General features: G+C 46.3%; 1 protein-coding gene across 5 annotated transcripts in view; it reads left to right on the top strand.

Moving 5' to 3' along the window:
* Nucleotides 1-2,835: 2,835 nt before the first annotated feature.
* The window catches only part of TRAF3 (TNF receptor associated factor 3), a 121,239-nt gene continuing 111,466 nt past the window's right edge, over nucleotides 2,836-12,608 (top strand). For 4 of the 5 annotated variants that reach the window (XM_087447903.1, XM_087447906.1, XM_087447905.1 and 1 more), the window contains exon 1: nucleotides 2,836-3,119. The gene's annotated coding sequence lies outside the window, so the exon portion shown is untranslated. The remainder of the gene's footprint in view (nucleotides 3,120-12,608) is intronic. The other variant, XM_087447904.1, reaches the window with a different exon arrangement.

Below are 12,608 nucleotides of genomic sequence, written 5' to 3'. Positions count from 1 at the left end.
AAAAAGTTTGGAAGCCAGTTGTCTGAACAATCAGTGTAACTGTTTTAGATTTTGCCAAGGATGCCAGGGGACCACTCGAGGTTATTAAATATCACTCCTGAGTGATATTTAATGTTTTAGTGGAGAAGTTGCCAGCACATTTCAGCCCAAGTTAGACCCGCAGAGGCGGATGGTCTTTGTGTGGGGAGGTGTCGCTTGAGGGCCTGATCCTCATGTTCAGGGAGAGGCCTGGTGAAACCCCTTTCATAGGCCTGAAGCCCCCTAACAGTGTACAATGAATACTTTTTCCTCCTCTCTGGAAAACAGATTGACTTCTGAGCCGTTACATTTATGTGAGTCACTCTAATATCTGTACACTTCTCCCACAAACGCAGCAAACAGAACATGTAATGCTACATAAATTCCTATGAGAAATTTCTTTGTCCAGAAATGGTGTCAGCTTGTTGTTCCAGGTTGCCATAGAGAACAGAAAGCTCTGCCTTTGAAATGCAGCGAGGAGAGCTGTGATTGGCTCTCCTTGCTGCCCATCACTGCTGCCCAGCGCTGTAACTGCAGAGGACAGAAGGCCCATCCGCAAAGCAGTTGCCCCCTTTGGGACAAATTCTTTGTGCTGAACCCCTCCCATCCTCCAAAGCAGGGGATCCAGAACTGCTCAGACAGTTGGAGAAGAAAAAAGAGGAATAAGAGGAAGGAGGAGAAGAGGAGAAGGAGCAGGTCTCACCAGCAGAGGGCTCAGGGTTGTATCTGACTCTTGCTTGAGACTGCTTTGGTAGGGAATAAAAGGAGTTGTAGAAAACCCCTCTGACGGTCTCTGAAACTTCTGCCTTGTTGCTTATTTTAACAGAACCAAAAATAGTATGGCCTAGAGAATTTCTGGCGAAGTCTGATTTTGGCAAAGGCTTAAAAAGATCCCTTGCAATATAGTGTAAGATGGAAGGTGGGAGTGGGCACCTGGCTGACAGTGTCCCAGGACTGTGGCCTGAGCGGGCCTGGGGACCTGGGAGGAGATGGGCAAATTGCAGAGGCCCCGGAGCCTGGGGTATGGGAAGCAGTCGGGACCCTAATCCTTTGAGGTCAGTGTCATTACAACTTCTGACAGGCAGGAAAGGACACTCAAGGCTCTGGAGGGGAACCCACCATGAGGGAAGGGGGAGCCCATCTGGTGACTGGGTTCAACTCAGAACCTAGGGGTCTGTGTTCGAGGGCTGGCTGATGCTGGCCTGTCACCCTCACATGGTTTCTTGGGGGAACAGCAGCCATCTCGGGTTCTCTGGTCTGAACTCTTAAGAGGTGTGCCCTTTTAGTAGCCCAAGCGGGGGCGCCACTGCAGCCTGGCTGAGTGTAGGTAGCAAGGCCCCACTGCTGCGGCTAGAAAACAAGTACCTGTTACACTGTTGGAGCCAGAGCCATGGCTCCAGCAGTCTGCTCAGACTGTCCAGGGTTCTGGAATGCTCCACTGGGGAAGCCACAGGAGGAGGTGCTGGACTTCCTGCCTCTGCTCACATGAGTCATTGGAGAAATACAAGAAGGAAGACTGGCTTAAGCTGGTCACACTGGTCTCAACTCTGGTCTAGGGATGTTTATAAGCCTTCTTGAGAGAGAAAAATGAAAAGTCCATTCTGTCTCCTCAGTGTTGACTTGTCAACTTGAGTAGAGATGGCCTTGCTCCTCAGTTGGCCCCGAACCTCCCAGAGACAGGCCCTTTATTGCTCCCCATCTTGCCAGGCCCAGCTAGGCTGGGTGCAGTCTTAGAGGACTTGGGGAATCATTGATGACTTGGGGGGCAGAGGGCAGAGGCTTCTGGAGAAATGGGTGCCCCTGGCTCTGGAGGCTACACATGCCTCAGAAGGCCTGGAGTCAAGGGAGGAGAGGAGTGCATGGGGCAGCAGAATCTCTGTCCTGGGACACCCAGGCCAGCTGAGAACTCTGCGAGCTTATAGCAACATGGTCACCTTGTTCCCACTTGACCAAGACACAACTTCCTGGCTGTGGGAGGAGCCCAGGGAGGAAGGAAAAGAAACTCCAACCAAATGTTTAGACATCCCCCTCTCAATAAAAAAGAGCACTGGCCCAGATAGCTTGAGTCACCTTTGGCCCCACCTACCTGCTTGTGTATATGAGAGGGAATGTGTGTAGGAGCAAGTGTGTATATGTGTGTGTGTGTATGTGTTAGGGAACATGAGTGCATGTGTGCATAAATGTGAGAGAGCATGTGAGTGTGTCTGTGATCAAGTGTGTCCGAGAGTGTATGTTTGTCTTGTGAGCATGTGTCTGAGTGGCAGTGTGTAAGAAGGTATGTTGGATGTGTGTCTGTGAGCCTATGTCTGAGAGTGTGCGACATTGAGAATGTATGTTGAGTGTGTGTGAACGTATCCCTGTCGGTGCCTGTGACTCAGTACGGGAGATTGTGCGTCTGTGAGTTCCGTGTAGGTGAGCATGTGTGAGTGAGGGTGGGTGCCCTGATGAACCGGGTGACGCCATGGCTCCCGACCGCGAGGAAACCTGCACCTTTCGGGCCCCCACGCGGCCCGCGTGGCTTTTTGACCCGGAAAGGGGGGAACACAGGGCGCGGGGCGGGGACCGCGGCGGGGTCTGCGCGCAGCGAGCCGGGCGAGCGCGCAGCGGCCGGGCAGGGCGCCGGGGGCGCCCGAGGCCGCTCCCGCCCGCGGCGCCGTTGCTAAGGCCGGCCGGCGGGCACGGAGCGGGAGGGCCTTAGCAACGGGCCGCGGGCGCGCGCGGCCGGGCGGGGGCGCGCGGGGCCGCGGGCGCGTGGGGCCGGCCGCGCTCGCCGGCTCCTGCCGCTCCCACGCGCGCGGGCGGCGGGGGCGGGGCGGGCGCGCGCCGGGGCGCGCTCCGGCGGCCGGCGGGGATTTCCAGCGCGCGAGAGGAAGTGCCTGCGAGAGAGTGCGTGAGGGCGCGAGGGAGCGCGGCGCGGCGCGGCCGCCGCGTGCGCGAGCCGGGGTTGCAGCCCAGCAGGGACTTTCCAGCCGGCGGCGGCGGCGGCCGCCGGCCCTTCCCCGCCCCCCGACATGGGGCTGCCCGGGGAGCAGGACGCTGCGGACCGCGGCGGAGGACGCGCCCGGCGCCCCTGAGCCGGCCGAGCGGCGGCAGACCGCGGGGTAAGGGGCCGCGGCGGGCGGCAGGCGGGGGCCGCGGGCGAGGGGCGGCGGGCGACTCCATCCTCGGCGGCTCCATCCCGCGCCCTCGGCGGCGGGCGGGCCCGGGGCTGGCCGGCGCGGGGCCGGAGCGGCGCAGGCCCGGCGCGGCGCCGCTTCCCCCCGCCTCAGCCCGGGCCCGCCCGCCCCCCAGACGCCTCAACTTCGGAAAACTTTGTCCTCGAGGCCGGGCCCCGGGCCCGCGGGGCCGGGTTCCCGCAGCTTTTCAGGAAACGGGGCGCCAAGGCCTCTTTAAAACGTGACCCCCCCCCCCCCCACAGGGTGGTGAGAAATCAGCATCTCCTGGAAGGCTGTGGATTTTTACGGGGCGAGAAACGGACTGATTCAGGGTGCTTACAGAGACGAACGTGCTCACCCTGGGCTGGCTTAGGCTTTTTTTTTTTTTTTTTTAAGCCATTATTTAAAAGTTTATACTGAGTCATTCCTCTGCAGATGAACCTCTGACTGATTCATAATCGGAGAGCTGCAGTGGCCTCGAAGGCAGGCGGGTGCTGGGATCCAGTTTTGGGCAAAATGCACACATTGCCCCTTTGATTAATTGTAAAGGTCAGGATGGGCTCCCCGAGGTGCAAAAATTAAAATAATGCCTGCCACCGTATTTAAAATTTAATTTTGAGGCGCCAGGCTATTGCTCATGTATGCTTTGCCACGTTTTCACACTGTCACCCCGTTTGGGGACATCTATTTAATATTTAGACCTTTAGAGAGAATTGTGTGTGGAAAATTCTTTACGTTTAATTTGAAAACATAGCAACAAAATGGAAATGGATGAAGTGGACGTGCTTTGCAATTTAAGAAGCTTTCAGATAATGATCCGTTGAAGGAAATAGTTTTATTTCATGTTTTCGTATAAAGCTCTGAATCCTTTTTCAGAGTGAGATAGATGTGTGTGTGTGTATTATTTATTCATTTATTTTTGAGGAGTCATAAAGGCTGTATTGAGTAGCGTTGTTGCTGCTTCTTAATTTACATTCACAGCATACAACTGAGGAGGAGCCATAATTTTTTTTCTAGCATTTGCTGTGAATACACACTGGTGAAGCTTTTGGAAATGTTTCCTGTAATCTTGTATATGTCTATAAAATCCTTATGTGAAGAAATGACCAAGTGGACCATCAGTTGGTGCTAAAATCTTTTCTGTCTTTCACATTTTTGAAAATGGCCTGTTAAAAAGACTGCATCATGTGTAGGATGTCGGGCAAAGTAGTGTACAGCCATTCGTTTTTCAAATGAAAGGAAATATTTGCCTTTTCACTACGTTTTGACAATATATATATTAAGAATTAGTCTACAGATGAAAAATTCTTTGGCCAATACGAGATAAATCTTATCAGTGTGAAAACTGGAAAATATCATGAGGTTGGAAATCCTTGTGAGTAGGTGCTCATGACAGAAACCCTGACAGACCAAGGATTCCAGCATCACTGGTTAAAATCATACCTTATCACCGATGAGGTTTAAGATGTAAGGTGTCTCACCCAGACGCCATCTGTTCCAGCTGTCACAATGCAGAAGCTAGGAAAGCAGAGAGAGCTAGCTGAGAGAATGCCAGCATTTTTTTTTTTTTTTTTTTAAGAGACATTCATGTGAATTTTTCTGTGAGGGGAAAGAATATCAGTTATTTTCCTTGGATGCTGTCCATTCATTTTGGAATTAATAAGATGGCCTCACTCAGTGAGAAGGGTGTAAAGACATTCCACTGGAAACAGGCAATAGCAGTGGCCAGTTGTTTCTGTTAATACTATCAAAATATTCCTACTCTTGTTTATGACGTGAAGCAAGTCCTTCATTCAACTGAAACATCTGAGCTGCTGCTTGCTGTTTTCTCCTGTGTTTGGGATTTTGATTCTGTAAACACCCATGTTAGAATCCCTTTAATTTTTCACTGTGCAAAGCCAGAAGGTCCTTTCTGGGATATTGTCAGGATAGATATGCTAATGACCTGATGGATGAGAATGATTGATCACTCCCTTAAAATCTTTTTTTATGATCTGAAAGCTATACTTCAAGAAAGATAGAACTGTCACAGTGGTGTTGCAAGTCTGGGCTAGCTCAAGCAAACAAAGGAAATTGCGTTAAATTTGCCCATTTCTATTTTCTCGTCTTCGTATAGCAAGATTCTGCAAAAAGCAAGTGATCTAACCTATCAATATTACGCAATAGCTGAGTTTCCTTGCAATGGTCAATTTAAGAACTATTCACTTAGCAGAGGAGACATCTTATGACCAAGACCCTCTGCATTGATTCCATGGAATCAGGACCTGTTACGTGCTTCTTTACAAGTGTTCATAGAGGAAGAAAAATTATTTGTTTTTTGGGGGGAATGGGGGAGGAGAGTCATAATATTGACTTCAGATACAGAGAGAAACTGGGAAGAGAGCTACAGAGTGAGAAAGGAGGTGAGGCCAGTGGATTTGGAAGGTGACCAGAGAGAGGCAGCCGAGGCCTAAATGTAGAGATGATGCTTAGACTTGTTTCTGAGCAGCAGGAATGAAGCTAGAGTGAGAGGGCCAGACGCCTGCAGGCAAGAGGGCAGTAGAGACAGGTGAAAGGGGATAGGTGCAGCTTGCACCAGAGCAGTAGGCTTTAGATCCAGAGGAACTAATGGAAATAGAAGAAAATGCAATTTTAAACAGAAAATTAAAAAATGTAAGAAAGCATTGTTTGCTTGTGTAATATCTATTATTCATACTTAACTACAAAATACAAAATGGCTTTCTCATTTTAGAGAGCTTTTATTGGCTGTCTGTGTTCTGCACAGCACTATTCTAGACGTAGTGGGGGTGGGGAACTGACCACCTCAGGTGGAAGGAGGTGAAGTTTTTATCATTAAGCATTAAAACCTTTTTTTGGCCCAAATTTTTTGTGTCCCTGTGCAGACACCTTTAGGTGAGATGTCATAAATGCAGGTGACTGTTGGTTTCTGTCGACTCCAGAAATCAGGTTGGAATCTCTTGCGGAATTCTGTGTTTCTCAAGATAAGTGGATAATTAACCGGGACTTGGAAGTGTTTTTCTCATTTAATTTAATATTCAGTTAATGTGCCTTGAGTTCTCATAATTTTCTAGTTAACAGTGTTAGGATGAGTAAGATACTGCACCTGCCTTTAAGGGCATGGTCTGCAGAAGTCTGGGGCATCTAGGCCCTTGTGCATGGTGAGGGGAGATGCCGGAAACCAACAGGTGTTTGACTGAGACAGCACCAGGACTGAAGCTTGTGGCAGAAAGGGTGAGGAAAAATGAAAATTCACCACCCTGTCCTCAGGGAGCTGGCCGCTCAGCTAAAGAGTGAAGACCTATAAGGAAGAATTTAGGAAGTCATAAAATGTAGGCTAAAGTGAGTTAGTGGTTTGTGTAGAAGACTGGAAGTATGGTGGAAATTCAGAAAAGGGAAAGCTCTTGGCTGGCTGGGGTAGTCCGAGAAGGCTTCCGGGAATTGGGGGTTGAGCCCCAGTGTCGAGAAGGCAGCTACAGTGGGGCCATCTGAGGCCTCTTGCAGGGCCGTAAGAATGGCAGTAAGAGGATTTCTTCCCTCCCGGCCTTGTTTTGGTAGGATGAGATCTGACAGTTGGCTGTCCTGTTGCTTCTTGCCAGTAGATACAGTGCTGGCAATGCTGCTGGTCAGTGGGTTTCCAGTTATGCCATTTCCCGTGCTGTCCTCTAGCTCTTACCGGGCTCTTTGTGACCGGGAGCTCAAGTGGGTCAGGCAGTCTGCCACTGTAAAGGGCCTGGTCTCTGGTGGGAAACAGAGCAGGGGCCCCAACCTGGGCAGCAGCACATTGCTGTCTTTACTGTTTCTCATTGTGGGTAGAAAGTCTCAAAAAGCGGTGGTGAGGGAAGGGGTATAAATGTTAAAAACACTCCTTCCCCAGGGATTCCTCCAAACCTGCTCTATCATCCATGCCGAAATGACCTAAATCTCTTTAATTCTCAAGAAATAAAAAGTTGGGCCCTATAATTTCATTTCATAATTTACTTTTGTCTAGGGTTTGCTGCATGCTGATTTTGACTCCGTATATATTTTTTTAAATGGAGGTGATTTGATAACTTCTCGTGAGCCCATTCTAACAAGAAAGATATCAGGGCTGCCGTTCTGATATTCTGATTTCTTTTCCAGTTTAAACACTGATTCTATGGCAAAATCCAAAAGCATATTTATTGGAAACTTGGTTTCTTTAAGCGGAGAGAAAAGCTTAATTGATTAACCAAGTGGGATAATATAATCTTTAGGACAACAGTAGCATCAAAGTGGTAAAACGTTGAGTTTCCAGGAGTCATGATGATTGTAGTGAAGGTTTTCAGGGACTAAATTTGTACTCAGGAAGGTTAATAATGCCCCAGTAGGAGGCCTGCATACACTTGAGGTAATAAGTGGTTAGGCCTCCCCCACTTCCCCCCAGGGCCCGGCATGTGGTAGACCCTCGGTCAATGTTTGCCTCCAGAATCTGCAAGTTGGGGAGAGGAGGGATGTGGCACATGCTCACACGGTGGTTCCATGTTGTTTGGCATGTGTGTCTGCAGTTGGGCATGCCTTGTAGCTGCCTCCCTTGACTGTGCTCCCCCAGCCCCCCTGTTCTGATAGCACTTAGCTCCCTGGTTTGTTGCATTAGGGGGCTTTTATGATGGGAGATTTCATTTGATGTTGTAACTTGCTTGGGTGCTTTTAATGACTTAAAAAGGAAGAACGGGGAAACTAGTTCTCTTGAGTCCTTCCCTGCCCAGTAATGCCCAGAAGTCACAACTTTATTCTAGAAATTAAATTCTGTTCTTTTTGGATTAATATAGCCTGATGTTTGAAACGTTATTATAGGGTAAATTAAGTGTGTTCTGGTTTCAGAAGGCTTTTCTGTGTGAGAAGGGCATGGCATGGCTTTAGTGCAGTTATGTTTCAAACCCTTAATAGGAGTCCAAGCCCATTAGGTTTTCTCTTAAAATTTAGTACAAATTTTACATTGTACTCAGTTAATATGTCTGACTTTTTAAATAGAAACACACTTTGTCCCCCAGATTTTTGAGTACAGTTGTTCTCCAAAAGATGCGTTGTGTTTCCTTGACTTTCCTAGGATCCTTGAGGGGTCCTCTGGCATCCTACCATGTGTCCCTGGGGCTGTCTACCCCCTAGCTTGAGTAATGTGGGCATGGTGGAAGGCACCAGCCTTAAAGATCTGAATCCTACTTCTGCCCTCTGTACCTATCAGCAGAATGACCTTGGGCAGGCTGCTGGGCCTCTCTGAGTTGGTTTCCCCATCTGTAAAATGGGGCTAATAGCACCATGCACACCACTTGCTTGTTATGAGTGACATGGACAATAAAGCATTCTGCTGATGTTAATCGTAATAGATGATTGAGGTGTAGTAGAACAAGGACGTTAAGATCTTAGAATGTAAACATAATATGTCAGATCTCATTGCTAGGAGCCATGGATGTTTTCTAGTTGAGTTCTCTCATTTTATGTGGGAGGCAGCTGAGGTTCAAGTGTCTGGGTAAGTAACTCCCCCAAGTCAGATAATGGCAAAGCAGGGACTATTCACCCAGAATAGAGGTTTTTTCCCTGTATTCTTTATTTTTCCAAGATTTGCCCCAGGGAAGCTGCTTGGCCTCTAATTCCATAATTCCAACTTGGGATAATTGAGAATTATTTAATCAACACACGTTTTTTGAGAACTTAGTCAGGAGCTATACTAGTTGTCAAAACTAACAAGTCAAGTCAGATGCTATATGATCTCTGTCTTCCAGGAGCTTCTGTAAGATGAGTGAGCCAGAAGAATCATTTGGCTGTGGCACAATGTGGAAGGTGCTATGACTGTGGAACAGAGGCGCTGTGGGAGTGTGGGGGCGCCGTGTAATTTGGACCGGGGGTTAGGAGGTGTTTTCCGGGGAGGATGAACATGAGCAAGCTAGCAAAAGAGGAGGGGAAGCACAGGTTGGCAGGGTCAAGGGTCAGAGGGCCCATGAGTCTGAAGCAGTTCCCTGTGGCTGTCGTTCAGGAGAGAGGCTCAGGAGAAGGGACCTGGCTGCCTTTGAGTGCTGCCTTTGTGCCGGCCTAACTTTTGAGGTAAGAATTATCCCCATTTTACAGACGAGGAAAATAAAGAGCAATAAGACTTTTGAACTCCAGAGTTCATGTTTTCATCACTGTGCTCTGTGGTCAGTTTAACCTGAATTACAATCCAGTTTTGAATTTTCTTCATATTGTAGACTTTTTACTTTTACTTTCAGATTCTACATGTTTTAGTTTTGCTGCTATGTAGTGCTTTGTAAAGAAATTGTGTATTTCTCCAGCATGTTTTTCATGCAGCCTTTCCTTTCCTCCAATATCTGTTTTGCCTATAGTATTGACTTATTTTTCCACCCTGTTCTCCCTTCCTTCCTTCTCTCTGTTCTGAGTTATTTTCTTAAAGCAGCAATGTTGCATTCAGTATCCTTTAGTAAATTCAGTTAAGACATTCTTTACTCCTGTGGTTCAAATGTTGCTTACATCTTGCTGAGTAGCAGTCCCAAACCTGATTTACTAATGTGTTTTCTTTCCCCTTTCTCTCTCTTAATTTACATTTAAACCGGTAGTGTAGTAATAATGATACTATGTAGTCATTATGTCTTTACAGGGTTTTACAAACATTAGCTTGTTAGTGGTGAACAGGTCCCCAAGGCCTGGTCACTCTGTAGAGAGCGTTACAGCCCAGCACAGTCAAATTGCCACCCATTCATCTAGAATTTAATTATAACTACAGATTGCTTATGGGAATATAAGTTAAAGGCAAAGAAGCCTTCTCCGCAATTAGCAAGGAAATGATGCTGTTGGCTATTTTGGAGAAGATTTTATGTTCTTTTCTAGAACCACTGTAAAGTTTTGAATACAGAACCTGGAAGGGTCAGTGATGGCTGAACTGAGCTTGTTTCATAGCCATCTGTACCTGCTCCGGGGAGGGTTGTGAATAATGGGACACACCTGGACACCAAGGCTGCAAGGTCAGATTCCTGGAGTGATAGAGGGTAGATTTCCTTGTTCTTACACAAGTTGGACCTTTTGGGGTGGAGGCAGTGGCATGGGATAACAAGGGCTTCATGTTTCTGGAGCCTGCCCTGCCTTCTCCAGGTTGAGGGATGTTCCAGTGCATCTTGGATGGGTCTCTAGTGTTGAGATGACACGCTTCTTAAGGACAGGGTCACTTCTTCATATTTTCATAGTTTAGCCTAAGATGGTGCCCAATAAAAATGAGATGCATTTATGTATGGAAGCACTGTAGGTTCAAAGTCAGACCTGATTTGGGGGCCGGCCCCATGGCGTAGCGGTTAAATGCACGCGCTCTGCTGCTGGCGGCCCGGGTTCAGATCCCGGGTGCACACCGATGCACCACTTGTCAAGCCATGCTGTGGCAGCGTCCCATATAAAGTGGAGGAAGATTGGCACAGATGTTAGCCCAGGGCCAGTCTTCCTCAGCAAAAAGAGGAGGATTGGCATGGATGTTAGCTCAGGGCTGATCTTCCTCACAAAAAAAAAAAAAAGTCAGACGATTTGAATTCTGGTCCTTCCTTTAGCTAACTGTGGTAGTAAGTTACTTATCCTTTCTGAACCTCAATTTTCTCATCTATGAAAAGGAGGATTAAAAGTGAGAATGTGAGAACCCAGCATGTTATAAGTAGTATTTCCTCTCCCTCTTTCCTTTCCTGAGAGATTTCCTAAAGAGGAAACATGCCTTGTTAGCAAGGTTGAATAAAACGCACTTTTGGGAGTATGGCCTGGCCCTGGAAGACTATCCTACAGGTAGGATTAGAAGAAGCACATTATTGAATTGTAAAGAAATTATTTGTAACAAAGAGTAAAATGTCTGGAAACTAAAAATCACTATATTTGCACAAAAGGAATGTCTATATTTAGATAGCCCCTCATTTTTTTAGAGAAGCAATTTTTGCATGTGATGATTTTCTTTTAAATTTTATTGAGATTGTATTGGTTTATAACGTTGTGTAATTTCAGGTGTATATTATTATATATCAATTTCTGTATAGACTGCATCGTGCTCACCACCAGTAGTCTAGTTTTTATCTGTCACCATATATAAGTGCCCCTTTACCCCTTTTGCCCATCCCGCCCACTTCCACTCTGGTAACTACTAATCTGTTCTCTTTATCCATGTGTTTGTTTATCTTCCACATATGAGTGAAGTCATATGGTGTTTGTCTTTCTCTGGCATATTTCGGTTAACATAATACCCCCAAGGTCCATCCATTTTGTTGCAAATGGGATGATTTTGTCTTTTTTTTGCATATGATGATTTTTGATAAAATTTATATTTTAGTACATTATTTTCTTCCATTATTTAGCAGTATAATATTCTTCAATTCATTCCGGTTTCTGTTCAAATGTCACCTCTTGGAGGAGGTCTTCCCTGAACACCCTAATTAAAATAGCCCACACTGTCATTCTATAGTCTCTTACCTTTTTTAAATCGTAGTGGAACATTTTTGTCCATCACCTTAACTCATATACTAGGAGAGTGCCTGGCATATGGTAGGTATTCAGGTATTTGTATGAATGAACCAATAAACTATAGTCAAACCCCATTTTCTTCTATCGAGGTAAAATTTACATAGTATAGAATTAACTTTTAAAGTGGACAGTTTAGTAGTATTTAGTGTATTCACAATGTTGTGCAATTGCCAGCTCTCTCTAGTTTCAAAACTTTTTCATTACCCCATTAAAAAACCCTATACCCATTTAGTAATTATTCCCCATTCTCCCTTTCTCCTAACCCCTGATAACCTCTACTCTGTTTTCTGTCTCTCTGGATTTGCCTATTCTGGATATATCATATAAAAGGAATTATACAGTATGTGACCTTTTGTGTCTAGTTTCTGTTACTTAGCATAATTTTTTTGAGGTTCATCCAAGATGTAGCATGTATCAGTGTTTTGTTCCTTTTTATGGATGAATAATATTCCATTGTGTGTATCTACCACAGTTTGTTTATCCATTCATCCAATGATGGACATTGGATTATTTTCATGTTTTGGCTGTTATGAATAATGTGTATAAATTTCTGTGTAGACTTGTGTTTTCCGTTCTCTTGGGTAATATAGCTAGGAGTGGAATTGCTGGGTCATACAGTAATTCTATGTTTAACTTATTCCCACCAGCAATGTACTAGAGTTCCCATTTCTGCACATCTTTGCCAACATTTATTTATTTATTTATTTTTTTTTTTTAAAGATTTTATTTATTTTATTTTTTCCCCCCAAAGCCCCAGTGGATAGTTGTGTGTCGTAGCTGCACATCCTTCTAGTTGCTGTATGTGGGACTCGGCCTCAGGATGAACGGAGAAGTGGTGCCTTGATGCGCACCCGGGATCCGAACCCGGGCCACCAGCATCGCAGCGCGCGCACTTAACCACCAAGCCACAGGGCCGGCCCTATTTATTTTTTGATTAAAGCT

The sequence above is a fragment of the Ceratotherium simum genome, chromosome 24 (assembly GCF_057802395.1).
Source record: "Ceratotherium simum simum isolate JZ-2026a chromosome 24, ASM5780239v1, whole genome shotgun sequence".
In the NCBI taxonomy this organism is placed as follows: Eukaryota; Metazoa; Chordata; class Mammalia; order Perissodactyla; family Rhinocerotidae; genus Ceratotherium; species Ceratotherium simum.
The sequence above is the reverse complement of the archived record's forward strand: the minus strand, read 5'-3'. Positions and strand labels throughout refer to the sequence as shown.